Below are 12197 nucleotides of genomic sequence, written 5' to 3'. Positions count from 1 at the left end.
CCCTTCCTTCTCCAAAGTCAGCAACATCATATCAGGTCCTTCTCATACTGCCATCTTTCTCACTCTCGGATACCCTCTTCACTCTTAGATGCTCTTGTGATTATATTGGACCCACCTAAGTAATCCAGACTAATCTCTCCTTCTCAAGGTCAGCTCATCAGCAAATTTAGTTCCCTTTGCCATGTAGCCTGACACATTCCCAGACTCAAGGGATTAGGGCACGGACCCCTCTGTGGAGCTACTCTTCCAAGCAGTGATTTTAGCCAGAGCATTCAATCCTCCCAACTTCAACATGTCCTACCTCCCTTCCCTGCTTGCGTTCCCTGCTTGCTTATCACTAACGTATATCTCATGCTTATTTATCTGTCTCCGTCACTGGAATGTAGTTGCATTAAGAGCAGTGATTTTCTTTATTTCTGTTAACCACATCCCCAGCACCTAGAACACACATGGGGCACATAGTACAAGTTCAGTTAGTATGTGTTGAATGAAAGAGTGAACAAATGAATGAATCCCAATCTCTGCCAAATCCGTTTTCATACGGTGTTGCCATTGTCAACACGAATCCTGCTTTTCACCAATCTCACTTCTATCCCTGGGAGGAGATATGGCTGCTGATACAAGGCTCCACGGACGCACAATGATCACGGCTGGCGGGAGCAATTGAGCAGCTGAGCGCCACATTACTGAGAAATTGCTCCTTCCTTTGTGTCGGAGTGGAGCTGAAGGGCTGTTGCCTGGCGGAAGCTCCCAAGAAGGCAGGCAGGTAGGCAAGCATTCCAAACATAGCCGTGCACCGGGTACTCAGGGCCAAGAGAAAGAAGTTCCTATTCCCACACTGACTATAGCCCAGAAATCCTCCCAAACAGCGGCCGTGGGGATGCTGGCCCAAACCCCAGAGCACAATGCTGTCTTTAGCAGTCTTGTGGGTATTTACACCAGGGCAGGAGGCAGGCGTAACCATGCAGTTAATGTTCAGGAGGGATTATAACTGCACGAGCAAGACAGCCATGTTCCTTGGAAACTGTCACTGACAGCTCCCAAGGACCATATCCAAATTCCCTTACTCGCAGTATTAAGATTATCAGGCCCCATTTATATATGCTAGTGTTTAAATGTTACCTCACTGCAAGTACAGAGTCTCTTGGTTCCTTGGGAGAAATAACCAGCATGCTACAAATGCTACCTATATTCCGGTGAGGAACAGCGCCGACAAGTGCAAACGCCCCCAGCACTGTGATCAACAGCACTTAGCTTGGGGGCAGTCTCCACAGCTTGAGACTCGAAGCAGCCAACATTTGCCTTTGGGGATATTTGGTGCTTTTGTTTAGCCAAACGCATCAAAATACTGATGATGCTTTTCTCATGCTTAGGAAATGTGGATGGAAGAAATAACAGTATGATATTTACCATATATTGCAGTTCAGCGTCCATACTGATGGCGCTGGTGGTGGCACATCCCGCACAGTATACTTTGGCCTACATCAGTCTCGCCTCTCAGCTCTGCCTGTAGGCCGGAAACTGAGGCCCTGACAAGTCTAACCACTGCCTGCCTCGCCACTGTAGCTGGCTCTCTGAGTCCATTATGGGTGACCTCCAACACTGTGTTCTCTCTTGCATTCACATCTGTATTCCCTCTGCTGCAGATGTTCACCCAACCTTTGTGCTAGCTGCCTTTTCTTTCACCTGGCTGACTCCTAAGTCATCTTTTTAGGTCTCAACTTAATTATCAGTTCTTCCTGGCAACCTTTCCTGACAGCCCTTGCCTTCTCCTTTAGTGTTGCCAGCCCATTTGGGAGTCTCGTTTATCACCTGTCTCCCTTCTGGGAAGGGAGGCTGTGCCTGTGATGTTCACCACTGCATCCCTGGTACCCAAGTAACTATAGCCATGCCGTGCATGAAGCAAGAGCTAACCCATTTTCTGATGTCGAATCACCTATTTGTTTTTGTTGTCCATTCTGTCATATTCATGTAGCCAAGCATTCATTAATTCCACAAACATTAGATCTGTTGCTGGATGCTAGGTAATATAACAAATAATAATAAAACCATAGGACACAATCCAGCTTTCTAGTTCTTTACAGTCCAGTGGAGGACTGGCAGTGTTACGTGTTAACTCAGCTAGGCTCTTGGCTCCGTTCGCTCAGGCTGCCTGAACAAAACACCATAGACTGGGTGGCTTAAACAACAGAAATCTGTTTTCTCATAAATCTGGAAGCTACCAAGTCCAAGATCATGGTCCAGTAGAGACCTCTGGTGAGAGCTCTATTCCTGACTTGCAGATGGCTGCCTTCTTGCTGTGTGCTCACTTAGCCGTTCCTCAGTGTGTGCACAGTGAGAAAGAGCTCTCTGGTGTCTCTTCCTCTTCCTACAAGGCCACCAGGCCATCAGATTATGGTCTCATTTAACCTTAATTGCCTCCTAAAGGCCCTCTCTCTAAATACAGTCATATTGGGGGTTAGGCTTCAACATGTGAATTTGAGGAGCCACAATTCAGTTCATAACAGCTATAGTGCCAGTTACTTAATCAAATGCCAATCTAGGTTTTGCTATGAAGGTATTGTGTAAGTATGTTTATCATCTATAACCAGTTGCCTTGAAGTAAAACAGATTACTATTCAGTGAGCTTCGTTCAAGCATTGAAATTTCTAACAGCAAAACTGAGGTTCCCTGGAGAAGAGGAAAATCTGCCTCAAGACTGAAGCATTGACTCCTGTTTGAGTTTCCAGCCCATGGAAACTGGATTTCAGATTTGCTGTCCCCTATGATCATGTGAGCCAATCCCTTAAAAATACATACAAGCATGCACTGCCTGTTGGTTCTATTACTCTAGAGAACCGGAATACAATAAAGAGACAGTGTCTGCCAGAGGCCATTTAGTAACCCTGAGTGACTGGTCCTCACTTTCACTGTCTGACTGTCTGAAAGCACACCATTTGGTCAATAAATAACAATTTTTAAAATTGGGAAATACAAATCAAAACCACAATGAGGTACCACCTCACACCAGTCAGAATGCCTAAAATTAACAAGTCAGGAAATGACAGATGTTGTCAAGGATGTAGAGAAAGAGGAACCCTCTTGCACTGTTGTGGGAATGCAAACCGGTGCAGCCACTCTGGAAAACAGTATTTAAGTAAAACTTTAAAAAGTTAAAAATAGAACTACCCTATGACCCAGCAATTGCACTACTGGGTATTTACTCCAAAGATACAAATGTAGTGATCCCAAGGGGCACCTGCACCCCAATGTTTATAGCAGCAATCTCCACAATAATCAAACTGTGGAAAGAGCCCAGATGTCCATCGACAGATGAATGGATAAAGAAGATGTTGTATATGTACAATGGAATATTATGCAGCCATCAAAAAAATATGAAATCTTGCCATTTATAATGACGTAGATGGAACTAGAGGGTATTATGCTAAGTGAAATAAATCAGTCAGAGAAAGGCAATTATATGATTTCACTCATACATGGAATTTAAGAAACAAAACAGATGAACATAGGGAAAAGGAGGGAAAAGTAAAACAAGATGAAATCAGAGAGGGAGACAAACCATAACAGACTCTTAATCATAGGAAGCAAATGGAGGGTTGCTGGAGGGGAAGGGGTGATGGGGATGGGTAACTGGGTGATGGACATTCAGGAGGACATGTGACGTAATAATGAGCACTGGGTGTTATATACAACTGATGAATCACTGAACTCTACCTCTGAAACTAATACACTATATGTTGAGTAATTGAATTTAAATTTTTTAAAAAAGAATTTTTAAAATTTATCTGAAATTTACTCATAGCCTTCCAAGTGACAGACAGCACTCCTTAGATGTTTGTTAATCATTGTGGAGTATTTCCAGGCAGATATTTTCTCTTTCCTTTGGAAACACTCCAGCTATGATGCCGTAGAACTTAGAGATGCTGGTAGAACCCATGGATAGGGTATCTGAAGCAATGGCCCAGTGGTCAGGACAAGTTATTTATAGGAAAGACATATTGACTAAACATTTTAGATGTCTGTTATATTACCAAAATCTAATTTTTAGGCTTTGTACATATATGTGTCTATAAACACACACACACACACACACACACACACACAGGGCAGGGAACATCTATACAATTTCAAGTACGTCTTGACAAGTTTCAAAATGTCTTCCATGAAGCCCCTGCCACCCTCAACTTGGTTATACACCCATCATAATAAGCATGCATATGGTAGGACCTAGGTATATACTTTAAGTGGATTTTATTGTTTCTCCTAACAACCCAATTAGTTAAGTCCTATGGTTATCCTGACTTTCTGGAAAGACCAAGAGATTGAGTAATTCATCCAAGGTCGCTCAGTTATTAAGTAGCTGGGATTTGAACCCAAGCCAAATTTGCATGCTTAAGCCCACTGCCTAAGATGCCCTCTTATACCTGAAGTCCTTCATCTTTTATATATTGCCTAATTTCTTACAAACCATAATGTCAATTGGAGTCTATCCAGGGGAACAAAACCCCCACCAGGTAATTTAGGTAGAGGAAATTTAATATGGCAGATTATGTACAAAGATGTTGGAGCTGGAAAAGCAACCAGAGGAAGAAGAGGCAACCCTAAGATTAGCAACTGCCACTCCAGGGTACAAAGGCAGGAGGCATTACTGTCAGGTCACCTGGTAGAAACTGGGACCATAGTGAACCTACGGTGACAGCTGTTGGAGAGGTCATCTGAACCAGAGAAGACAAGAAATACCCTCACTTATTTCTTTACTCGTGTAGTAGATTGAAGAGTACCCCTCAAAAACTCATGTTCACCTGGAACCTCATGGTGTGACCTTATTTGGAAATCTAGTGACCAGGGTCCTTATAAGAAGAGGAGAAGACTCAGAGACATAGGGGAGAAGGCCATGTGAAGATAGACATTGGAGTGACGTAGTTACAAGCCAAGGAACACCAAGGATTGCCAGAGTCAATAAGCAAGCGAGGATTCTACCCTAGAGCGTTTGTAGGGAGTGTGGCCCTGCCAGCACCTTGATTTCCTACTGCTAGCCTCCAGAACTGAGTTTGTGGTACTTTGTTATGGCAGCCCTAGGAAACGAACTCAACCCACTTCCCTCCAATCTCCCCTGGTGCCTCCAACTGGCCAAACTTCATCCAAAGCAGGTTGGTAAAAGAGCTGGCAAATAGTGTGCAGGGGTCTGTCCTCTGCAATACAGAGCTGGAAGGAAGGGGTGGGTCTAAGAGTGAATAGACAAATAACCAGGGCACTATGGAAAGGGAAGCCCATACCAAAGGACACGGTAGAAAAATGAGGTCCCCAGGGTCAGAAGGAAGAGAATGTACTTCCAAGGCTTTGAACTGTCTGTTCATTGGCCTGACAAGTACAGCAGGAACACTGAAGCCTGGCTAGTCTGATGGGCCCTCTGTAGCTCAGGATAACAGCCCCAGCCCTTCTCTCGTGGGGCGGTCAGAAAAGCAGCCAGTGGTCACGTAGAGGAGTCCTTTCTGGGAGCCTCAAAACTAAGATCAAGGCATAGATATTGAAATGCGCGTGCATGGCCTGCTCATTCCAGCGGAAGGACGGTTTCTGAAGCGGCAGCTCCCATGGCAAAGGCAGCTCCTCAGCACCACCACCACCCCCTCCCAGAGCAGAAGAGGGCTGTCTGTCTCCAGGGTTGGATGTGATAACTTTCCGCAGTAATCAATTTGCAAAACAATCGAGAAAAGGCAAAGGCTCCCCTGGTTGAATCTTCAGATAAAAAAGAGGATGTTTTGAATTTGACAACCAATCTACCTTTAATCCTATCAGGAAATAAACCCAAATCATAATCTGATGTTTTAGAATTGCATCGCTTCTAAGGGAAAGCATTTCCTTCCCTCTTGTTTTTCATCCTCTGAGGCAGAGTGGGTTTTACTCCAGTGGATGCCTGTTATTCATTCTTATCTGTTTCTAGGTGTGATTATCTATTTATTTTGCTTTGTTTTGTTTTTCTTTTAGATTCTGTGTATCTTTCTATTGTTTTAGTGGAAGATCTCTTTCTGTGAGGTGTTTCTTAATTAGGAGATACTCCTTCACCATAGATAAGAGTTTTGTTTCTTAATCACCCCCAACACTCTGACATCTTTTTAATTCAGATTCAGCCAGAGGAGTAAGGTACTGGAGAGGGCAGGGAAAGAAAGAACTCTGGTTTGTGCATTTGAACATATTGTATTTATCACTGAATTCTAAAAATGGATTTTTATTAGCGACATTAGCCATTGAAATGCAATGTAACTGTTGGCCTAATTACCATCCCTTGGAGTATTATATCTAGTGACCCCCTAAGTCTCAAGGAGACCAAATGATTTACTCCCCAGTAGCTAACCAATCACATCACACATTGATCTCCTGGCTCAGTAAAGAGCCACCGATGCAACCAGGATTTATCATAATACCAATTTCCATCCTTTGAGCACTGACCTTGTTCCAGGCATTGCATTAAGTATTTCCATACGTTGTGTCAAACTATCAAGAGATAAGTATCATTATCCCCATTTTACAGACAAGGAGATTCAGAGAGGCTGCAATGCTTGGCCAAGAACACACCGTTCATAAATGGCAGACTTGGGGGTTTGAACCCCATGAATCTGGTTCCAAAGCCTGCACCACTCATTTATGACCTAAATCTCTATGTAGAGGTCAATACCATGTACAGGGAGCAATATGAAAACAATGAGAGCCTTTGAACTTGGTATAGCAGTGATTTAAGCCACTCCTATTTAGAGAGGTAGACAACAGAGCAGTTAGTTGTTGAGAACACAGCGTTGGAACCAGGCAGACTTGACTATGAACTTCTTTGCCCTTCAAATGGTTGTAAAACCTTGGCTACATTATAAGAATCACACTCTCAGCTCTAGGTGATTTAATAGCTGTGAGTTTGAGTTTCCTCATCTGTAAAAGTGAGCCAGGACCTGGTGAGGGTCAATGATACAGTATATGTCAGGTACATACTCCAGGGACCGGCATAAGTTAGATACTCCATGGTGATTATTAAGTTACAACTCAACAAATATTTGAGTGTGCCTAATACGGTATTAAATAGAAGGGAGAGAAAAGAGATATATGGCTTGCTGTAGATAAGATGAAACAAGTCCATAGAAAGGAATATTCCCAATGCAAATATCAACACTGGGCTGTACCTAGATTAGTAATAAGTGCAATAGAAGCAGGGTTCCCTTGTGGGCGGGCATGGTCAGAGACAGATGTGGGCTTTGAGCTGGACCTTGGAGGACATTAATGGTCATATTGGTGAGATTCAAATGTGGTTTGCAGGCCAGTGCCAGACTGTAAACTCTTAGTGGTCCATGACAAGACGAGGAAGCTTGCTCTGGAATGTAAATCAACTACACTGTTGAACACATTGCTTGGTTCATCTGACTTTTTTTTTTTTTTTTTTGGACATAAGACTTTCTCAGTGAAGGAAGCAGTGAACGAATTATACTCTGCCTCAAGCGGCTTCTCCTGTCACAGAAACACAACAAATAGTTTGCAGATCACCTATGTTGAACAGCAGCGGTTTAGAACAGAGGTCAGCAACCTTTCTGTGAAAGGCCAGATAGTAAATATTTTCAGGTCTGTGGGCTATAGGAACTCTGTCACAACTATTCAACTCTGGTGTCATATCACAAAAGCAGCTACCAACATTAGGTAAGCATGGCCGTATTCAGCCCACAGGCCATAGCTTGCCAACCTCTGGTTAAAAGGGCCGGGAAAGAGGGGAGGTCTTCTAGGCAAGAAGAACAACATGAACAAAGGCCTGAGCTGGTATTGAAATAGTAACCTCAGGCAAGCCTATATGCAAAGATTAGGTGGCTCAAGCTCAGAGGATGTCATCCATCATCCAGAAAACACTGAATCAAAATGTTGCCAGTAGACAGGACCTAGGTTTGGGAGTTAGCCAAATGCCAACCCCAGGGCATCAGCTTTTTCATAGGCCAGAGCCAACTCTGACAAGCATCACCTACTTCTGGAATTGGGTTTGGGCAAGGAGTTGAGCAAGAAGAATAAGTGTGAACACACAGGTAAGGAGAATCAAATTTCTCCAGGAGAATTGTCAGATGAAAACAAAGCAAAACACAATACTGTCTACATTTACTAGGTCCTTTGTTACTATGAAAAGTCCCAGGATGAGCTGAGATCTTCCTGTCTGGCCTGGACATATAGTAATTGGGTACATGTATGTGCATTTGTGCAAAACCTTCTGTACAGGGGAGGCAATCTGTTATTTGTCACATGGACAAATACATCACTTCTAAGCTTCCAACACAAGGCTTGATTTGTCTATTAGGAAATGACTCCTTGCTGTAAATCTGGCCAATCTGTTTATTATCCACCCACCCACCTATCCATCCATCCATCCATCCATCCATCCACCCACCCACCCACCCATCCATCCACCCACCCACCCACCCACCCACCCATCCATCTTTCCATCCATCTATCCTTTTACTCATTCAGCAAGTTGCTGTTGTAGTTCCAGGTTATGATTCCATACCAAAGGGTCAGTGCTGGGGGCCAGAATCCCAGAAAATGAAGTCAGAAGCATAGGGGCATCGACCTAACTTAAAATTCTCACTAAATCTGCAGAAAGGTGTACTTGCAGCTTTGCTGGGATGGGCAAGATCTTTTTTTGGGGATCCCAGATGGACCTGGCAGGAACTACACATTCAGGAGCTTCATACTCAAAATGAGGTCTCAGGCCTTGCTGACTCCTGCCCCTTCCACAGTGTTCTAGAATTCCTCCTGCTATCCCCCAACACCACAGCAGGAGGAAGCCAAACTAAGTGGCAGCCCTGGGTGCAGGCTGCTGCAGATGTTGCAGAAATGCTGGGGCCTTCCTTGTCAGGCAAAAGGACTGGTTCACTGAGAACTTTGTAGCAGGCCCAACTCTGCAGATACAGTTGTTCCTTTAAATCAAAAGACTCTGTGTTATTATGCTTAGCTCCATTAATATGCATTTGACTGATGTGTGTATGCCTCTGTGTGTGTGTGTGTGTGTGTATGTGTGTGTGTGTGTGTGTAGTATGGAGGAAAAGGCATGTAGACTGGTTTATACTTATTACAAACAGGGAACTCTTTACTTAGAGTCAATGGATAGGTATATAAGAGGATCCATAAACCTCCAGATATTTTGTACAGACTTTGAAAGAGAGGCTGCATAGCCTTCCCCAGATTCTCAAGGGGGTCTGAGACCCCAGGGACAGCAGGAATCCTGGCTCCAGAAGGAACTGGCGAGTGACTGCGGGAGCTCACTCCCCCAACCATCTTCCTGATCTCATTTCAGAACACCCCAGGCCTTTGCTGTTGCCAAAATACACTGGCTCGCTGCCTGAGAAGGCAGCCTCTTGTCTGAGGTAGTTCTGCCATCTACAGCACGCAGCCCAGCAAAGCCAGCCCAGCTCTACGGCAGGCTCGTTTGCACACATGAATCCAGGGGAAGCCTGGTCCCCAGCCTGGGAACCCTCCTCTGGAAGAAAAATGGCTTTGGAGATTCCTGATTAGTATTCAGAGATAGGAACTCCTTTGGGGTGGGTTACAGCGATGGGAAGATATTTTTACATTCAAGGGGAATGGATAAATCCTGAGGATCAGCACCTGAAAAAAGTGCTGCCCCAAACCCAGGGAGGAAACTACCCCCCACAAGAAAGAAGTAGATAATGAGCTTAAGGGTTCTCACAATAAATGCAGCTCTCCCGCTGGTATGCTCCTTGCCCACTGCCCTTCTGTGTCCGCAGAGGTCACTTTTGCCATCTAACTTGTCACGTAATGAAAATACTTGCTCCATAAACATGTGATTCCCAAAGATGCTTATGTGTACATCAGAGTCGTTTTCTTAATATGCTTAAATCATTCCAAAGGGGGCTATATACTTACTGAGGATAGAGATGATGTTATCCTCCTTGTTATGGCCCCAGCGCGCCAAAGCAGAGTGCCTGACCCTTAGGAAGAAGCTCTATAAATGCTTGTTGATTTAAAGGAATAGATATGTCATTTGTCTCACAGTCCGTGCTGTTCTTGCTAATACAGAATCATCATATCTACTGTTTGTTGAACGCTGACGTGTCGGACATATCATCTCAAATTCTCATAATGATACGCAAGATGGGTCTTGTCTTACAGGTGAAACTGAGAGCCAGCACTCTTAAGGGGCTCAGCCAAGGATGCACACCTAGTGACAGAATTAAAATCCATACTTAGACCTGTTGGCTTCTAAGTCTGTGCTTGTTCTACTCCATCCATGTATTTTTATATCCACGGTAAGCCCATTTCTCAAAAATGGGGAATGGGCCAAAGGAAATGGTTGAAAACCTAACTTTGTTATTTTAATTTAAAAAAAAACAAAACATTTTTCCATCCCTTAGAATTTTCCTGAAACCTCTTCTTACTAACCTAGCTTAATAATAGATGCAAACATCTTCTGACCCTGTCTGAATCTAGCAGTGGTTCTCCTTTGGTGGATAATCCACTCTTATCTCTGTTTGTAGAGATGATGGTGGACTCCTTCACTCTGTTTGGACTGGTGAGCATCAGTGGCTGGGGCAGACCTGAGGCTGTCTTTAGCTTGCACAGACTTTGATTTCCAGTGAGGAATTCCTTATGGAGGAAAGATACACATCGAGTCTTCACAGTGTGGGAATGTGGGGTTAATTGCACAGGAATTCCTCGCTTTCATGGGATCTTCCTTACCAACATTTTAAATTTCAGAAAGGACTACAAAGTAAGCAAGAAGAAACACAGGACTGAAGATGCCCCATGACTAATCCAGATCTCATTACCTGACAGCCTGGTTCACTAGGGTTGAGTGGCTCTTTGGCCAAAGTGTCTCTTAGGCTCACACTGTACTTGTATCATTCAGGCTTCAAAATCTTGCTCTTTTCTTCCTGAGAAACTGCAATGGGAAAGTGATTACATTTGTCCTGTCAATGGAGTTAGCGGTTTGGGCCAAGTTTAGATCATCAATAGGTAAAAAGAGCAGAGAAATTTTTCTAGATGAAGGTAATCTTGATTGTCATGCTTGGGCTTGAGAAGAGAGGAAGAGCATGGGCAAGTGGAGTTAAGTGAGAAAAAAGTGGAGTTCAAACTGGAAACCACGGGGAATTTGCACGTGTCTTGCTGTTTATATGTATCTATCCTAAAGCAGACCTCAAACTTTAGTAGAGTGTATCAGAATTAGACATGAGCATGCTTTTCCAAAAGGCAGATTCAGGACCCTAGTTCCATACCCAGTGAAACAGAAGGGGAAGAGCCTGGAAGTCTGCATTTTTAATGATCAACTCATTTGGTTCTGACAGAAGTATTCCTTAGACCATACTATCAGGAACATTGCCATGAAAAGATCTTCCAGTATTTATAAGAACACCTTAAATGCATCCATTCACTTGAGCCAAACCTAGGAAAACAGAGAAAAAAGGCAGTCTGGGCATTTAAAGAGTTCAAGGTCAAGTAGAAGAGAAACTTGGAAGCAGAGGGTTGCAAAGCATGGATGAGTAAGTTCATAGAGCAAGAAAGGGCTGAGTGCCATGGGAGAACTGTAGGGAGGCACCCAGTTCAGCCTGCATAGGGAGAGGTACACGAGTGTAACAGAAGAAGTAACCTTGTCTTCAAGGATAAGTGGGCATTAGCCAAGAAGAGGGGAGGGAAGAATTCCAAGTAGAGGGAACCCAGTGGACCAGTGGACAAAAAGCAGCATGTCCTCTGAGTAATGACAGAAGGGAAAGGAGTGGTAAAAATGATGGGCGGTGAAGGCACATCTGCCTTTTATAATGAAATGCTGTCTTTCCACATGGAAGGATGGGTGCTTTGCCAATATGTGTACAGCTGTGTTGTGGTCTTTGTCTTCTTAGATACAGCACTCTCAATGCAGCAGTATTCTGATGAGCTTCCAACTGAGAAGGAATTCAGAAAAGTTCAAGGCAATCCTAAATGGATTTACCTTCTTGCTCATTCATTAATCTTTGTCATCAGATGTCTTGGACCAAAGTAAACCTGAAAAATCTAGCCAAAGGAGGCAAGAAAGCAACAGTGTACAGAGCCACAGAAAAAGCTCCCACTCTGAACTCATGTTGGCATATGTTACTGACATTATCATTATGTGTAAAATACAAATGAGAACATGAATAAAAATAAAATAGTGTTCATCGTGGACCTTGATAAGAATTAGGATCCAAAAA

General features: G+C 43.7%; 1 protein-coding gene across 13 annotated transcripts in view; it reads left to right on the top strand.

The window, feature by feature from the left end:
• The window catches only part of LDB2 (LIM domain binding 2), a 407922-nt gene that overhangs the window by 384948 nt on the left and 10777 nt on the right, over window positions 1–12197 (top strand). The window lies entirely within an intron of this gene.

The sequence above is a fragment of the Callorhinus ursinus genome, unplaced genomic scaffold (assembly GCF_003265705.2).
Source record: "Callorhinus ursinus isolate GAN/ISIS: 27379988/994484 unplaced genomic scaffold, GSC_fseal_2.0 scaffold4, whole genome shotgun sequence".
Lineage (NCBI taxonomy): Eukaryota > Metazoa > Chordata > Mammalia > Carnivora > Otariidae > Callorhinus > Callorhinus ursinus.
The sequence above is the reverse complement of the archived record's forward strand: the minus strand, read 5'-3'. Positions and strand labels throughout refer to the sequence as shown.